Genomic DNA, 16,066 nt, shown 5'->3' on the forward strand with positions numbered 1-16,066 from the left:
TACCTATTATTACAAAACTTGTCATAGCTTTTAATACTGCAGCTTTCAGGTCTGTGGGCATTTCCTAGTTCTTCTAAATCTGAATAAATTTCTTTATTTCGTATGTTTCGAATAATTGCATTAGATAGTCCAAAGTCATAATCAATGTTTTCTTTCCTGCGAGCCTCATTGGCCAATCGATATACAGTCATGTTTTCCAACTCCAACATGGGATGGGATCCACACAAATTTTATACAATAGTTATTATCATTGGCAAAAATTACATTCCATTTAATATTACAAGCTACTTCAGACATACATTGTGATGGGTTATTTAAGGACTGCAGAGCACTTTTAGAGTCACAGAATATCACTCCACCACCAGTGAGCTTAAGGTACTCAGTGGCTAGATAAATACCCAATAGCTCAGTCTGTGTCTTGCTTGCCAGGTTGTTCATTCTCTGTGTACTAGTCATGATCATTTCATTCCCTTTATATAGTGCGCATGCACAACCTGTTCTAGCAGTGCCTAACTGCACGGGGAACCATCAGTAAAGGCATAGGAATCAGTTGGTTTGAGATTTTGAAGATGACTGGCAATAGCTTCTAATGTTATACATCTCATAGTATCAGTGTTATACATTTGTTTTACACTGATGGGGGTATAATGCAAAGAGACCTGCACATCTTTCCAAGGGAAAATATTGTGAACAGTTTTATCTGGATTAAGAGACACATTTAGTTTCAGAAGATTATAGGCACAACAACTGAGCCACACACTGAAAGGAGCTTTTTGCGGCGGATTGAGGGAACAGTCAAAATTGTTTAGAACGGATCTCGATTTAATTTGGATAGAGCTGGGGAGAGCATTAGTTTTCAAAGTTTTGGTGCAAAACATAGTACTTAAGTAGAATTATTATTTCGTAAATGGAAAGTAATTTTAGTTCCTTTCTCATGTTAACAATTCTGACAGTTCTAGGACAACCCAGGATGATGCGCATGGCATCATTCTGTACTACATCGATGCCTTGTAATTGTTTAGGAGAAAAATTAAGAAGACGCAAGGCATAATAATCAACAACAGATTGTATAAAGGCAATATAAAAACTACGAGCATATTTTATGTTAATGCCAAATTCTTTGCTTCAAGAGTTTTGAGAGGTTTAATTCGCTCAACAAGTTTTTGCGCAGGTTGCTGACGAGATTTGTATCATTAACCTCGACTCCAAGATATTTATAATACTCTCACGTCTCCACAGGCACTCCAATAACAGTATAGTTAACATGAAGAGAATGATAAATTAGAACCCTTGTTTTATCAACAGAGATTATGAGGCCATATTCTACTACTTTCTTGGAGAATGCATCAAGTAACACTTGTAGCCTTGGTTTACTGTGTGCCATAATACAAATATCATCAGCATAACATATAACAGTTTCCGTAGGTTGTACAGGTGTGTCATGGATAAGTTTGTGCATAAGTACATTGAAGAGCATAGGGCTTAGGACATCACCTTGAGGTGTGCCTAGTTCGAATGCATCTGTTCTTGTACTTTTAGCTCCTTTAAATAGGACACTAGCATGCCTGTTGGATAGAAAGCTCTTTATCCAACTCAGCAGATTACATTTCATTCCAAATTCAGCGAGTTGCTCTAATATTATTTCACCATTCGCTACACCGAAAGCTGACTTTATGTCAATAAAAGCTGCCTGTGTCCCATCCTGGGAGTTTACAAAATATTCAGCAAAGCATTTTTGTGTGCTTCACTTGGGCATAAACCCATACAGGTTAGGAGCCAGTTTTTCTGTTACCTGAAAGATGACACGATTGAGAACAATTCTTTCCAAGACTTTACACATGCAAGATGTAAGGGTAATGGGTCTGAATTTTTGAGAGTTAGGTTTAGGAATTGGTACTATGAGACTTTGTGTTCATTTTTTTGGCAAGATACCTTGTGAGAGGCTTATTTGATAGAGGTCAAGCAGAGGGTGGCTAGGGACATAATTCAGTAAGCTCAAGGTGTTATAAGTTATACCATCCTCCCCAGGGGCAGTTTGTTTAGGTTTCCCTAATGAGAGGAAGTACAACATTTAACATGTTTTACATGTATGAGATGCAGGACGCTGCAGTCAGAAGCAACGGCTTTTGGGGGCTTGTCGCCACCCACCCGGCTGAGTGACGTGACGTAACTAAGGCGAGCCCTGTAATTGGTAGCGGCATCTCATCGGCCTGCCGGCTCCTCTCTGATTGGTGGATTCAAGACACAGACGGGATCAGCATCTTGGTGCCCTCCTGAGCCCGCCAAGAGCACTTCGAAGACCCGCGTCGTCTGGGCGGGGTGTCCCAGGTAGTGGTGGCAGGCCAGGCCGCCACCATCACTGTCATTGCGGCGTCAATGTCAGGTTCCAGCTGTAGTTGTCCAGAGTACCTGTTTGGTGAGGAAGCAAGGCGGTGGGGAGATGCACCTGAAGAGTACGACCACATTATATGGGAGGGCATATGCTGTCAGTTATGTCGTAAATGTGTATATGATATACACAGGGAACACAATCAGATATATATGTAATACAAATTGTGTGTTAACGGGTTCTGTTATGCATACCGTCCTGTGGGGGATTTCTATTGCGGTTTTACTCTGTATGGTTAATACTAGGCTTATATGTACCATGCCTATGTGTGTCTCATTCCAGGAGAAACCAGTGTCCGGCAGGCGGCCGAGGTAATGGGTGATCTGTACGATGCCCTATCTGTAATTACTGAATGATTTCTCTAGTCCTGTGTTAATAACTTTACGTGGGATTGTTAATATTAACAATGTTGTGTTTAAGTCAGTATGTGGGATTACTGATTTAATGTGTTGCATTAGGTCAGTATGTGGGATTACTGACTTAATGGGTTGGGTTAGGTCAGTATGTGGGATTACTGACTTAATGGGTTAGGTAGTCATTAACTTGTGGGACTGCTAATGACACTTGGTTGGTGTGTGTTTTGGGCAGTGATTTATATATGTATATGTTTATTGTTGCAGCCCTGTGTACCGTGTACTGTGTTTGCTTGGTGGAATCTTTAACTGGGTAATTTGGGATTTAGCAAGTTAATTATGGGTAATTAATGCCACGGGGGGAATTCACGTTGTTTAGATGAAGACTGTCGAGAGGATGACAGAAGGATGAGTTAATGAAATTCGTTCCGAACCAATTAATTGTTCGTGGGACAGTTAATTGGTTACTCAAGTTAATTAGGGGTAATTAACGCCAGCTGTCGAGAGGGTGACAAAGTGCTTGAGTTAGCATATTTCATTCTATAGTAATTGTCTGTCTATGGGATAGTTAATTACTTGCCCTAGTTAATTATGGATAATTAACAGCATCAAAGTGATCACATACAGTTCTTAATTGCAGGGGGTTGCAAGTGATTATAATTATATTGTCACTGTGTGGTGTAAGCTGTGTATGTGAGGGAATGGGTTTTCACCAGCTCACTTCCACTTGGATTCTTATGCCGGTGGCAGCCAGTGCACTTGCAAAGTGCACAAGTAAGTGCAGTGACCTAAGTTTGTTAACCCTTACCAGAAACATCTTGTGTTTGGGCTCATGTGAGAGCCCCAGTCATCAGCATTCCAGATATGTTACTATGGCCGTAGTAGCACGTCTGTGATCAAAGTTAGAGAGAAGAGCATCTTTTCATTTGTATGACTCAGAGAGAGACAGTTTGTGCGGGAACCCTGAAGGCTTGGGAGAAGCCAGGCTGCATGGTGTGAGCGTGGGCCACCGCCATCCCACCAGCTTCGTGCCCATGGCAACAGCAGCCATCTTGGAATCGCCCTAGGGCTATGGTACCTCGTTTCTGATTGGTTGAGAGGGGTAGGCCGCTGTGTGCCTCCCCCCTGATTGGTTCTTTTGAGGAGGACGCGGGAATCGCCGGCGTTCCTCCTTCAAGGCATCAGTCTGATTCCAGCCATCACTACAGCCTGACGCTTTCGTGCTCAATCAGGCCAAAATTGAGCAATAAGATGTCGTGGTGGCTTGGTACTCTACTGCTTCACCTCCTTGATCTACGACATCGTCTGCAGCAGAATCCAGCCGACGTCGTCGTTCGAAGGGGAGAGACATTGTGTACAGTGGGTAGAGATCTGGGAGGTGGGTAATTTGTATATGAGCAGCAACAGGACTCATAAATCCCTAATCCAGTGATTATAGATGTTCTAATTCCGTGTACAAACAAACCGCTTCACCAATTGGTTTGGGGTGTACGAACCGAGCCGAGTGTTGTGACGGAGGGTTTGAAAGACGCGTCGATTCTTCAATGTACGAACATTACCGCACGAGGTACCAGCTCCGCCTAGCCTCATCCGTCTTGAGCTAGCTAGCCTAGCCGCCGTGATCAGCCAACTACAGCATGTGCCTGATGTATGTATGTGAGTGAGCCGGCTGCGTAAATGAGTAAGTACCTTGTGTGTGTTTTTGGTGATTTATATTCTCTAAGCTGAATTCAAGGTCAGGTGGTCCGTCGTATTGTCACTAAGCACCTGAAAAGGTGAGGTGAGGTGTAGACGAGTGAGAATTGCACCCTTGTTGACATCTTGTCAGTCCAGTGGAACTTAAGTCTGGTGTAGACAGACGTACATGTGTGTGTGTGTGTGGGTACACATTGGAACAAAAGTTTACATAGAATATTTTATATTCCACTTTGGTAGAATTGTTGTTAATTCATTCATGTTGATCGTGTTCCATGTGATATAATCATGCAGGTGTGGAAATCCGGTACCTGTTATTAAGTGCGCAGGTAAATAAGTGTGTAATGCCGGGGATTCCTGTCAATTGATTATTGTGGAGTGATAACAGTGTGTGGTTATTTCTTTTGTTGTGTTCCCAGGGCTGGGACAAGTGTGATTATATATATAGTGACGTGGCTGAAGTGTTAACATAAATATTGGTAGAATTGTGGTGAGTGATGAGGCTGTCCTGGAAGGGACAGCCGTCCGCTCGGCCGAGTAAAGTAATCCTCGGGATAGTTTATCGATCCGTGGGGTCGATAATCATTCACCCAGTTAGTTAATTAAGGAGTGCGAGATCTTCTTAGTGTTCCATTGACGTTTGATAGCTTTAGGCTATAGGTGTCAGCCGGTACACAATTATATATATATATATAAATATATATATATATATATATATATATACAGTCATGTTTTCCAACTCCAACATGGGATGGGATCCACACAAATTTTATACAATAGTTATTATCATTGGCAAAAATTACATTCCATTTAATATTACAAGCTACTTCAGACATACATTGTGATGGGTTATTTAAGGACTGCAGAGCACTTTTAGAGTCACAGAATATCACTCCACCACCAGTGAGCTTAAGGTACTCAGTGGCTAGATAAATACCCAATAGCTCAGTCTGTGTCTTGCTTGCCAGGTTGTTCATTCTCTGTGTACTAGTCATGATCATTTCATTCCCTTTATATAGTGCGCATGCACAACCTGTTCTAGCAGTGCCTAACTGCACGGGGAACCATCAGTAAAGGCATAGGAATCAGTTGGTTTGAGATTTTGAAGATGACTGGCAATAGCTTCTAATGTTATACATCTCATAGTATCAGTGTTATACATTTGTTTTACACTGATGGGGGTATAATGCAAAGAGACCTGCACATCTTTCCAAGGGAAAATATTGTGAACAGTTTTATCTGGATTAAGAGACACATTTAGTTTCAGAAGATTATAGGCACAACAACTGAGCCACACACTGAAAGGAGCTTTTTGCGGCGGATTGAGGGAACAGTCAAAATTGTTTAGAACGGATCTCGATTTAATTTGGATAGAGCTGGGGAGAGCATTAGTTTTCAAAGTTTTGGTGCAAAACATAGTACTTAAGTAGAATTATTATTTCGTAAATGGAAAGTAATTTTAGTTCCTTTCTCATGTTAACAATTCTGACAGTTCTAGGACAACCCAGGATGATGCGCATGGCATCATTCTGTACTACATCGATGCCTTGTAATTGTTTAGGAGAAAAATTAAGAAGACGCAAGGCATAATAATCAACAACAGATTGTATAAAGGCAATATAAAAACTACGAGCATATTTTATGTTAATGCCAAATTCTTTGCTTCAAGAGTTTTGAGAGGTTTAATTCGCTCAACAAGTTTTTGCGCAGGTTGCTGACGAGATTTGTATCATTAACCTCGACTCCAAGATATTTATAATACTCTCACGTCTCCACAGGCACTCCAATAACAGTATAGTTAACATGAAGAGAATGATAAATTAGAACCCTTGTTTTATCAACAGAGATTATGAGGCCATATTCTACTACTTTCTTGGAGAATGCATCAAGTAACACTTGTAGCCTTGGTTTACTGTGTGCCATAATACAAATATCATCAGCATAACATATAACAGTTTCCGTAGGTTGTACAGGTGTGTCATGGATAAGTTTGTGCATAAGTACATTGAAGAGCATAGGGCTTAGGACATCACCTTGAGGTGTGCCTAGTTCGAATGCATCTGTTCTTGTACTTTTAGCTCCTTTAAATAGGACACTAGCATGCCTGTTGGATAGAAAGCTCTTTATCCAACTCAGCAGATTACATTTCATTCCAAATTCAGCGAGTTGCTCTAATATTATTTCACCATTCGCTACACCGAAAGCTGACTTTATGTCAATAAAAGCTGCCTGTGTCCCATCCTGGGAGTTTACAAAATATTCAGCAAAGCATTTTTGTGTGCTTCACTTGGGCATAAACCCATACAGGTTAGGAGCCAGTTTTTCTGTTACCTGAAAGATGACACGATTGAGAACAATTCTTTCCAAGACTTTACACATGCAAGATGTAAGGGTAATGGGTCTGAATTTTTGAGAGTTAGGTTTAGGAATTGGTACTATGAGACTTTGTGTTCATTTTTTTGGCAAGATACCTTGTGAGAGGCTTATTTGATAGAGGTCAAGCAGAGGGTGGCTAGGGACATAATTCAGTAAGCTCAAGGTGTTATAAGTTATACCATCCTCCCCAGGGGCAGTTTGTTTAGGTTTCCCTAATGAGAGGAAGTACAACATTTAACATGTTTTACATGTATGAGATGCAGGACGCTGCAGTCAGAAGCAACGGCTTTTGGGGGCTTGTCGCCACCCACCCGGCTGAGTGACGTGACGTAACTAAGGCGAGCCCTGTAATTGGTAGCGGCATCTCATCGGCCTGCCGGCTCCTCTCTGATTGGTGGATTCAAGACACAGACGGGATCAGCATCTTGGTGCCCTCCTGAGCCCGCCAAGAGCACTTCGAAGACCCGCGTCGTCTGGGCGGGGTGTCCCAGGTAGTGGTGGCAGGCCAGGCCGCCACCATCACTGTCATTGCGGCGTCAATGTCAGGTTCCAGCTGTAGTTGTCCAGAGTACCTGTTTGGTGAGGAAGCAAGGCGGTGGGGAGATGCACCTGAAGAGTACGACCACATTATATGGGAGGGCATATGCTGTCAGTTATGTCGTAAATGTGTATATGATATACACAGGGAACACAATCAGATATATATGTAATACAAATTGTGTGTTAACGGGTTCTGTTATGCATACCGTCCTGTGGGGGATTTCTATTGCGGTTTTACTCTGTATGGTTAATACTAGGCTTATATGTACCATGCCTATGTGTGTCTCATTCCAGGAGAAACCAGTGTCCGGCAGGCGGCCGAGGTAATGGGTGATCTGTACGATGCCCTATCTGTAATTACTGAATGATTTCTCTAGTCCTGTGTTAATAACTTTACGTGGGATTGTTAATATTAACAATGTTGTGTTTAAGTCAGTATGTGGGATTACTGATTTAATGTGTTGCATTAGGTCAGTATGTGGGATTACTGACTTAATGGGTTGGGTTAGGTCAGTATGTGGGATTACTGACTTAATGGGTTAGGTAGTCATTAACTTGTGGGACTGCTAATGACACTTGGTTGGTGTGTGTTTTGGGCAGTGATTTATATATGTATATGTTTATTGTTGCAGCCCTGTGTACCGTGTACTGTGTTTGCTTGGTGGAATCTTTAACTGGGTAATTTGGGATTTAGCAAGTTAATTATGGGTAATTAATGCCACGGGGGGAATTCACGTTGTTTAGATGAAGACTGTCGAGAGGATGACAGAAGGATGAGTTAATGAAATTCGTTCCGAACCAATTAATTGTTCGTGGGACAGTTAATTGGTTACTCAAGTTAATTAGGGGTAATTAACGCCAGCTGTCGAGAGGGTGACAAAGTGCTTGAGTTAGCATATTTCATTCTATAGTAATTGTCTGTCTATGGGATAGTTAATTACTTGCCCTAGTTAATTATGGATAATTAACAGCATCAAAGTGATCACATACAGTTCTTAATTGCAGGGGGTTGCAAGTGATTATAATTATATTGTCACTGTGTGGTGTAAGCTGTGTATGTGAGGGAATGGGTTTTCACCAGCTCACTTCCACTTGGATTCTTATGCCGGTGGCAGCCAGTGCACTTGCAAAGTGCACAAGTAAGTGCAGTGACCTAAGTTTGTTAACCCTTACCAGAAACATCTTGTGTTTGGGCTCATGTGAGAGCCCCAGTCATCAGCATTCCAGATATGTTACTATGGCCGTAGTAGCACGTCTGTGATCAAAGTTAGAGAGAAGAGCATCTTTTCATTTGTATGACTCAGAGAGAGACAGTTTGTGCGGGAACCCTGAAGGCTTGGGAGAAGCCAGGCTGCATGGTGTGAGCGTGGGCCACCGCCATCCCACCAGCTTCGTGCCCATGGCAACAGCAGCCATCTTGGAATCGCCCTAGGGCTATGGTACCTCGTTTCTGATTGGTTGAGAGGGGTAGGCCGCTGTGTGCCTCCCCCCTGATTGGTTCTTTTGAGGAGGACGCGGGAATCGCCGGCGTTCCTCCTTCAAGGCATCAGTCTGATTCCAGCCATCACTACAGCCTGACGCTTTCGTGCTCAATCAGGCCAAAATTGAGCAATAAGATGTCGTGGTGGCTTGGTACTCTACTGCTTCACCTCCTTGATCTACGACATCGTCTGCAGCAGAATCCAGCCGACGTCGTCGTTCGAAGGGGAGAGACATTGTGTACAGTGGGTAGAGATCTGGGAGGTGGGTAATTTGTATATGAGCAGCAACAGGACTCATAAATCCCTAATCCAGTGATTATAGATGTTCTAATTCCGTGTACAAACAAACCGCTTCACCAATTGGTTTGGGGTGTACGAACCGAGCCGAGTGTTGTGACGGAGGGTTTGAAAGACGCGTCGATTCTTCAATGTACGAACATTACCGCACGAGGTACCAGCTCCGCCTAGCCTCATCCGTCTTGAGCTAGCTAGCCTAGCCGCCGTGATCAGCCAACTACAGCATGTGCCTGATGTATGTATGTGAGTGAGCCGGCTGCGTAAATGAGTAAGTACCTTGTGTGTGTTTTTGGTGATTTATATTCTCTAAGCTGAATTCAAGGTCAGGTGGTCCGTCGTATTGTCACTAAGCACCTGAAAAGGTGAGGTGAGGTGTAGACGAGTGAGAATTGCACCCTTGTTGACATCTTGTCAGTCCAGTGGAACTTAAGTCTGGTGTAGACAGACGTACATGTGTGTGTGTGTGTGGGTACACATTGGAACAAAAGTTTACATAGAATATTTTATATTCCACTTTGGTAGAATTGTTGTTAATTCATTCATGTTGATCGTGTTCCATGTGATATAATCATGCAGGTGTGGAAATCCGGTACCTGTTATTAAGTGCGCAGGTAAATAAGTGTGTAATGCCGGGGATTCCTGTCAATTGATTATTGTGGAGTGATAACAGTGTGTGGTTATTTCTTTTGTTGTGTTCCCAGGGCTGGGACAAGTGTGATTATATATATAGTGACGTGGCTGAAGTGTTAACATAAATATTGGTAGAATTGTGGTGAGTGATGAGGCTGTCCTGGAAGGGACAGCCGTCCGCTCGGCCGAGTAAAGTAATCCTCGGGATAGTTTATCGATCCGTGGGGTCGATAATCATTCACCCAGTTAGTTAATTAAGGAGTGCGAGATCTTCTTAGTGTTCCATTGACGTTTGATAGCTTTAGGCTATAGGTGTCAGCCGGTACACAATTATATATATATATATATATATATATATATATATATATATATATATATATATATATATATATATATATATATATATATATATATATATATATATATATATATATATATATATATATATATATATATATATATATATATATCTTGATGCTTCTATATTGGAGCGGAGTCTTGAGGTGGGTAGAATATAGTTGTGCATTAATTGGCTGTTGATTGCTGGTGTTGACTTCTTGATGTGTAGTGCCTCGCAAACGTCAAGCCGCCTGCTATCGCTGTATCTATCGATGATTTCTGTGTTGTTTACTAGGATTTCTCTGGCGATGGTTTGGTTGTGGGAAGAGATTATATGTTCCTTAATGGAGCCCTGTTGCTTATGCATCGTTAAACGCCTAGAAAGAGATGTTGTTGTCTTGCCTATATACTGGGTTTTTTGGAGCTTACAGTCCCCAAGAGGGCTATATATATATATATATATATATATATATATATATATATATATATATATATATATATATATATATATATATATATATATATATATATATATATATATATATATATATATATATATATATATATGTCGTACTTAGTAGCCAGAACGCACTTCTCAGCCTACTATGCAAGGCCCGATTTGCCTAATAAGCCAAGTTTTCATGAATTAATTCTTTTTCGGCAACCTAACCTACCTAACCTAACCTAACCTAACTTTTTAGGCTACCTAACCTAACCTAACCAATAAAGATAGGTTAGGTTAGGTTAGGTACGGTTGGTTAGGTTCGGTCATATATCTACGTTAATTTTAACTCCAATAAAACAAAATTGACCTCATACATAATGAAATGGGTAGCTTTATCATTTCATAAGAAAAAAATTAGAGAAAATATATTAATTCAGGAAAACTTGGCTTATTAGGCAAATCGGGCCTTGCATAGTAGGTTGAGAAGTGCGTTCTGGCTATTAGGTACGACATATATATATATATATATATATATATATATATATATATATATATATATATATATATATATATATATATATATATATATATATATATATATATATATATATATGTCGTATCTAGTAGCCAGAACGCACTTCTCTGCCTACTATGCAAGGCCCAATTTGCCTAATAAGCCAAGTTTTCATGAATTAATTGTTTTTCGATTACCTAACCTACCTAACCTAACCTACCCTAACTTTTTCGGCTACCTAACCTAACCTAACCTATAAAGATAGGTTAGGTTAGCTTAGGTAGGGTTGGTTAGGTTCGGTCATATATCTACGTTAATTTTAACTCCAATAAAAAAAAATTGACCTCATACATAATGAAATGGGTAGCTTTATCATTTCATAAGAAAAAAATTAGAGAAAATATATTAATTCCGGAAAACTTGGCTTATTACGCAAATCGGGCCGTGCATATTAGGCCGAGAAGTGCATTCTGGCTACTAGGTACGACATATATATATATATATATATATATATATATATATATATTTATATATATATATATATATATATATATATATATATATATATGTCGTACTTAGTAGCCAGAACTCACTTCTCAGCCTATTATGCAAGGCCCAATTTGCCTAGTAAGCCAAGTTTTCATGAATTAATTGCTTTTCGACTACCTAACCTACCTAACCTAAACTAACCTAACTTTTTCCGCTACCTAACCTAACCTAACCTATAAAGATAGGTTAGGTTAGGTTAGGTAGGGTTGGTTAGGTTCGGTCATATATCTACGTTAATTTTAACTCCAATAAAAAAAATTGACCTCATACATAATGAAATGGGTAGCTTTATCATTTCATAAGAAAAAAACTAGAGAAAATATATTAATTCAGGAAAACTTGGCTTATTAGGCAAATCAGGCCTTGCATAGTAGGCCGGTAAGTGCGTTCTGGCTACTAGGTACGACATATATATATATATATATATATATATATATATATATATATATATATATATATATATATATATATATATATTTTTTTTTTTTTTTTTTTTTTTAATAGGGAAGGGAGTACCACCTCTGGCTGGAAGAAGGGGGACCCATAGCCTCGGAGGAAACCACACATAACGCATTGGAGGGAATGTGGGTCCCCTCCAATACAGTTTCTGTGTGCTTTTCTCCTACCTCCCCCTTCCCTTTTTTTTTTTTCCTTTATTGTGTATTTAAAGGTTACAAAACATACAAGACAAATGCCTAAAGGTTATGGATCTCTTGAAGCTCCTCCGCTTCTGGACAGGAACCGAGGACGCAGCAAGCATTTCCCCTCTGGATCGCCACACTGAGACGCTGAAATAAAAAACTGGAAGCCCTTGGGTCTCTGGTGACGTCAATGAGCTTGGACCCCAATTCCTTGAGAAATCCCAAGGCACTCTTGCCCCAGGGGCCATGCGTCTCAGACGCTATGGGAACAAAGAGGTATTGACCTTCCAGTCGCCTGTACTTGAGTGATTTTGCTGTTTCCCTGTGGTTGGCCGCCCCACCTGCTTGATCAGCTCCGAAGTGTACATAGGTGTCAGCCAGGGAGGATACACATGTGTAGTCCCACACCAACTGTCTACCCTCCTTCCATGAGTATATGGTGATGCCATCAGGGCGAAGTGCTGGGAAATCCGGGTTTTGGGCCCCTAGGATGCGAGGTTCTCTCTCCGCTGGGCACCCAGCTGAGACGAGGCTTCTCTTGATCATGTCATTGACCTCGTTGTGTCTTGCATGCCAGCCCTTTGTGCTTCCGCAATGCAACCCATGCAGTCCGTATTGGTCTGCTTCCACCCTGTTGCAAATACACTTGTATTCAGTGTGAATTGGGGCACCAAGGCGGAGGGCCACTGCTACACGAAGGGATTCTGGATCTAGGCGCGTGCCCATTGCAGACATGGGTACTGCCAGGAGGAAGTCTCCTGCATGGGGGGCACGCACTGCTCTGAGGCGGGCTTTCTCCTTGTCTGATGTTGCGATGCTTAGCATGGCATCAGCTACTTTTTCCACTAGAGGGTGGTCCCAGCCGGACTGTTTGTGTTGTTTTGTTGGCTCTATAATGGTTGCTGGGGCTGCAAGAACATTCCACTGATTTGAACATTCAGTGAAAGCAGGATCGTGTATTCCTGCTGAATCTCTCAGGGTTGTAGGTAAAATATCTCTGACGAGGTCGTGCGATGCATGAGAGGAGGAAAGGAAGGCTGGTAGAGCAATTTGGGAGGCTGTGCGGACACCAAGGCCGCCGAGTCTTACAGGAAGGGTTGCTTGCTCCCACTGAGAGTCGTCCAATGGCAGGTTCAGGACTTTCACCAGCATGGACCTCAGAAGGGTGTCATACACATTTAACTTAGGGCTGCTGTAGGATGGAGAACATCTCAGAAAGTAGGTCAACTTAGGGAGAGACAGGCATCTTGTAAGGAGAAAGAGAGCATCATGGGCATCAATCTTGTCAATCCTGTCCTGCATTCTCTTTAGGTCAGTGATTTTTGCAGCCAGGACCTCCTCGATTGCTCGTGGGCCAATGGGGGCACCCAGGAGAGTGCAGTCCGGTGGCTCGACAACGAGAATGTCTGGAAGAGCATTTTGTATTTGCCCAGTGATGTCTGGGTTGCGGGAGATTATTTCACATTTGGATGCATTGAGAATGAGGCCTAAGGCTGCTCCCTGCTCCTGGATTTTCCTTATATCCCCCAAAATGGTTTCCGGAGTTCCAGCTAGAGTGCCATCATCCAGGTACCAGATGTTTAGCTCGCTTGTCAGACTATCAGTGACCTCTTTGATAGCTAGGCAGAAAAGGAGGGGGGCTAAGGGGTCACCTTGTTGGACACCTTCACAGGAGTTTATTTCATGCTCCCCAAAAAGAAGCTTAGAGTCCCCACTGTAGCACGATCGGATGAATGGGTAAAGGGGACGGAAATGGTTGTGTACAGCCCTGAGGACAGCGTCTCGTCTGACTTGATTGAAGGCATTTTGGAAGTCAAGCTTTACTAGTGCCTTCTGGTCCGGGAGATCAACAATGTAAGCCCGCGCTGCATGTGCTGCAGCTTCACAACCTAGGGGAATCCCAAACCCGAGCTGATGAGGTTTCAGCAAGGTGGCTGCTTCCTGGCTGATAGATCTCACTGCAGCCTTAGCTACAAGGCGTCGGAGGGTGTTGCCAACGGCAATGGGCCTGATACCCCTATCCTTCTTCTTTAGAGCACAGAGTGCTGCTCCATAAAAGACAGGCCTGATGTCCTCAGGGATGCCGCCAGCCAAACACATGTTGGAGAATCTGGTAAGTTCCACTAGAAGGTCCTTTGCAGCATCTCCAAGCACCGGGTTCAGCATTTGTTTGATGTGCTGTGGTCTTAGGCCTGTAAAGCCCCCTGCTGAACCTGTTGGGAAAGACATGGCTGCTTTGTACACCTCAGATTCTCGAACAGTCAAGGGTTCTATGCCAGCATTGTTTTCCTGGGAATCCCTGCTGCTGTCGGGGGCTCTGGGTGGGTGTTTGTCTTGAAGAGCCTCTGCTGTCGTGGCATTCCTGGGGGCAATAGTGTCATCGCTGGTCATGATTCTGATGGCACCTGTGGTATTGCCCTCTTCTATTTTCCTGGTGATCTGTGCTCTCATTTTGTGGTTCTCAGATGAGTTATTGTTGGTCGTCCTGCGGCTGGTGTTCTTGGCACGAGGGGGGAGGCGGACCAGGTTGTCTGCTCTGGGGAATTCATTAAGAGCTCTGATTACAGAGGTTGCTAATGACTTGTCTCTCCTGGGCGGTAATGCTAGGCATGCATTCCCAAATAGAAGGAGATTGTGCCATGCTCCAATGGTTCTAGGAACATTGTTGACCTTTGTCAGCAGACTGGTGAGTTTGGCTGCTGCTTGATGACGGGCAGCCTTGGGGATGTGGGGCAAGGTCCTGGTGGACGTCGCTTTGATTGCTTCAAGCAGATTATCTGCTGAAATGAAGTTGAGGGAGGTATTGTTCCTCGCTCCTGCAGCAGGTTGTCCATCGTCACTGCCCCGGGGCAGGCGCCTAGACCATAGACAACCACCTGAATTGAGAGAATGATAGCGGACAGTTCCATTTGAATTGAGACGATACCGTCTGTCACACACTTGACAGTTTCCTCTTGGGTGTTCATCCTCTTGGCTGGAAAGAGGCTGTGTGTCAGGTGCGACATGTGCCATGCCTAGATGTGATGACGCCTGGCTGCCCGCTGAGTGCACCCTCTCCTTCCCAGATGGAGAGTAACACGGCAAGCATTACCCTCCTGGGGGAGTTGGGCATGGCCTGGGCACCGTGTGTGGGTAGGCTGTGTGTTGATGGGCGGCTGGCTGGGTAGGGCGCAGGTAGCTGGGTGGGGGAAGATGGCGGGCGGGGGTGGTGGAGGGGGGGCACACGAGGGAGGCTGCCGTCACCCTTGTTACACACTATCAAACACTCGGGGAAATCACTAGTGCACTTTGTTTTTAACACTACACTCACCGATTTGCTTATGAACGCACTAACTTTCCACTAACATCACTGTAGGCAGCTCGAGAGCCCCCCCATCACTCCCCCCTTCCCCCCGTACCCCGCCTTGGGGGCTGGTGGGTGGCGGCACTGAGACGGCGGCGACCCTCCCCTCACCCTCACCCATACACTGTACCTGCCTCGCCATACACAAAGCTCAGACAACGCACCTTTCAACGTTCATAGTGTTGGAATGAAGGAGATACGGTTCTTCTTGTCACCCCCGGGGCCTTCAGCAGGTATTCATACCTACACAGGTCAAGTCTTGGCTGGCTCAGGCATCGTGATCCTCGTTGAAATTGGTTCAAGTGTAGGACCTTGCTCACCACGTGTCCGTCCCCCTCCTCCGTCCTCAAGGGACATATATATATATATATATATATATATATATATATATATATATATATATATATATATATATATATATATATATATATATATATATATATATATATATGTCGTACCTAGTAGCCAGAACGC

Source organism: Procambarus clarkii, chromosome 84 (assembly GCF_040958095.1).
Source record: "Procambarus clarkii isolate CNS0578487 chromosome 84, FALCON_Pclarkii_2.0, whole genome shotgun sequence".
NCBI lineage: Eukaryota > Metazoa > Arthropoda > Malacostraca > Decapoda > Cambaridae > Procambarus > Procambarus clarkii.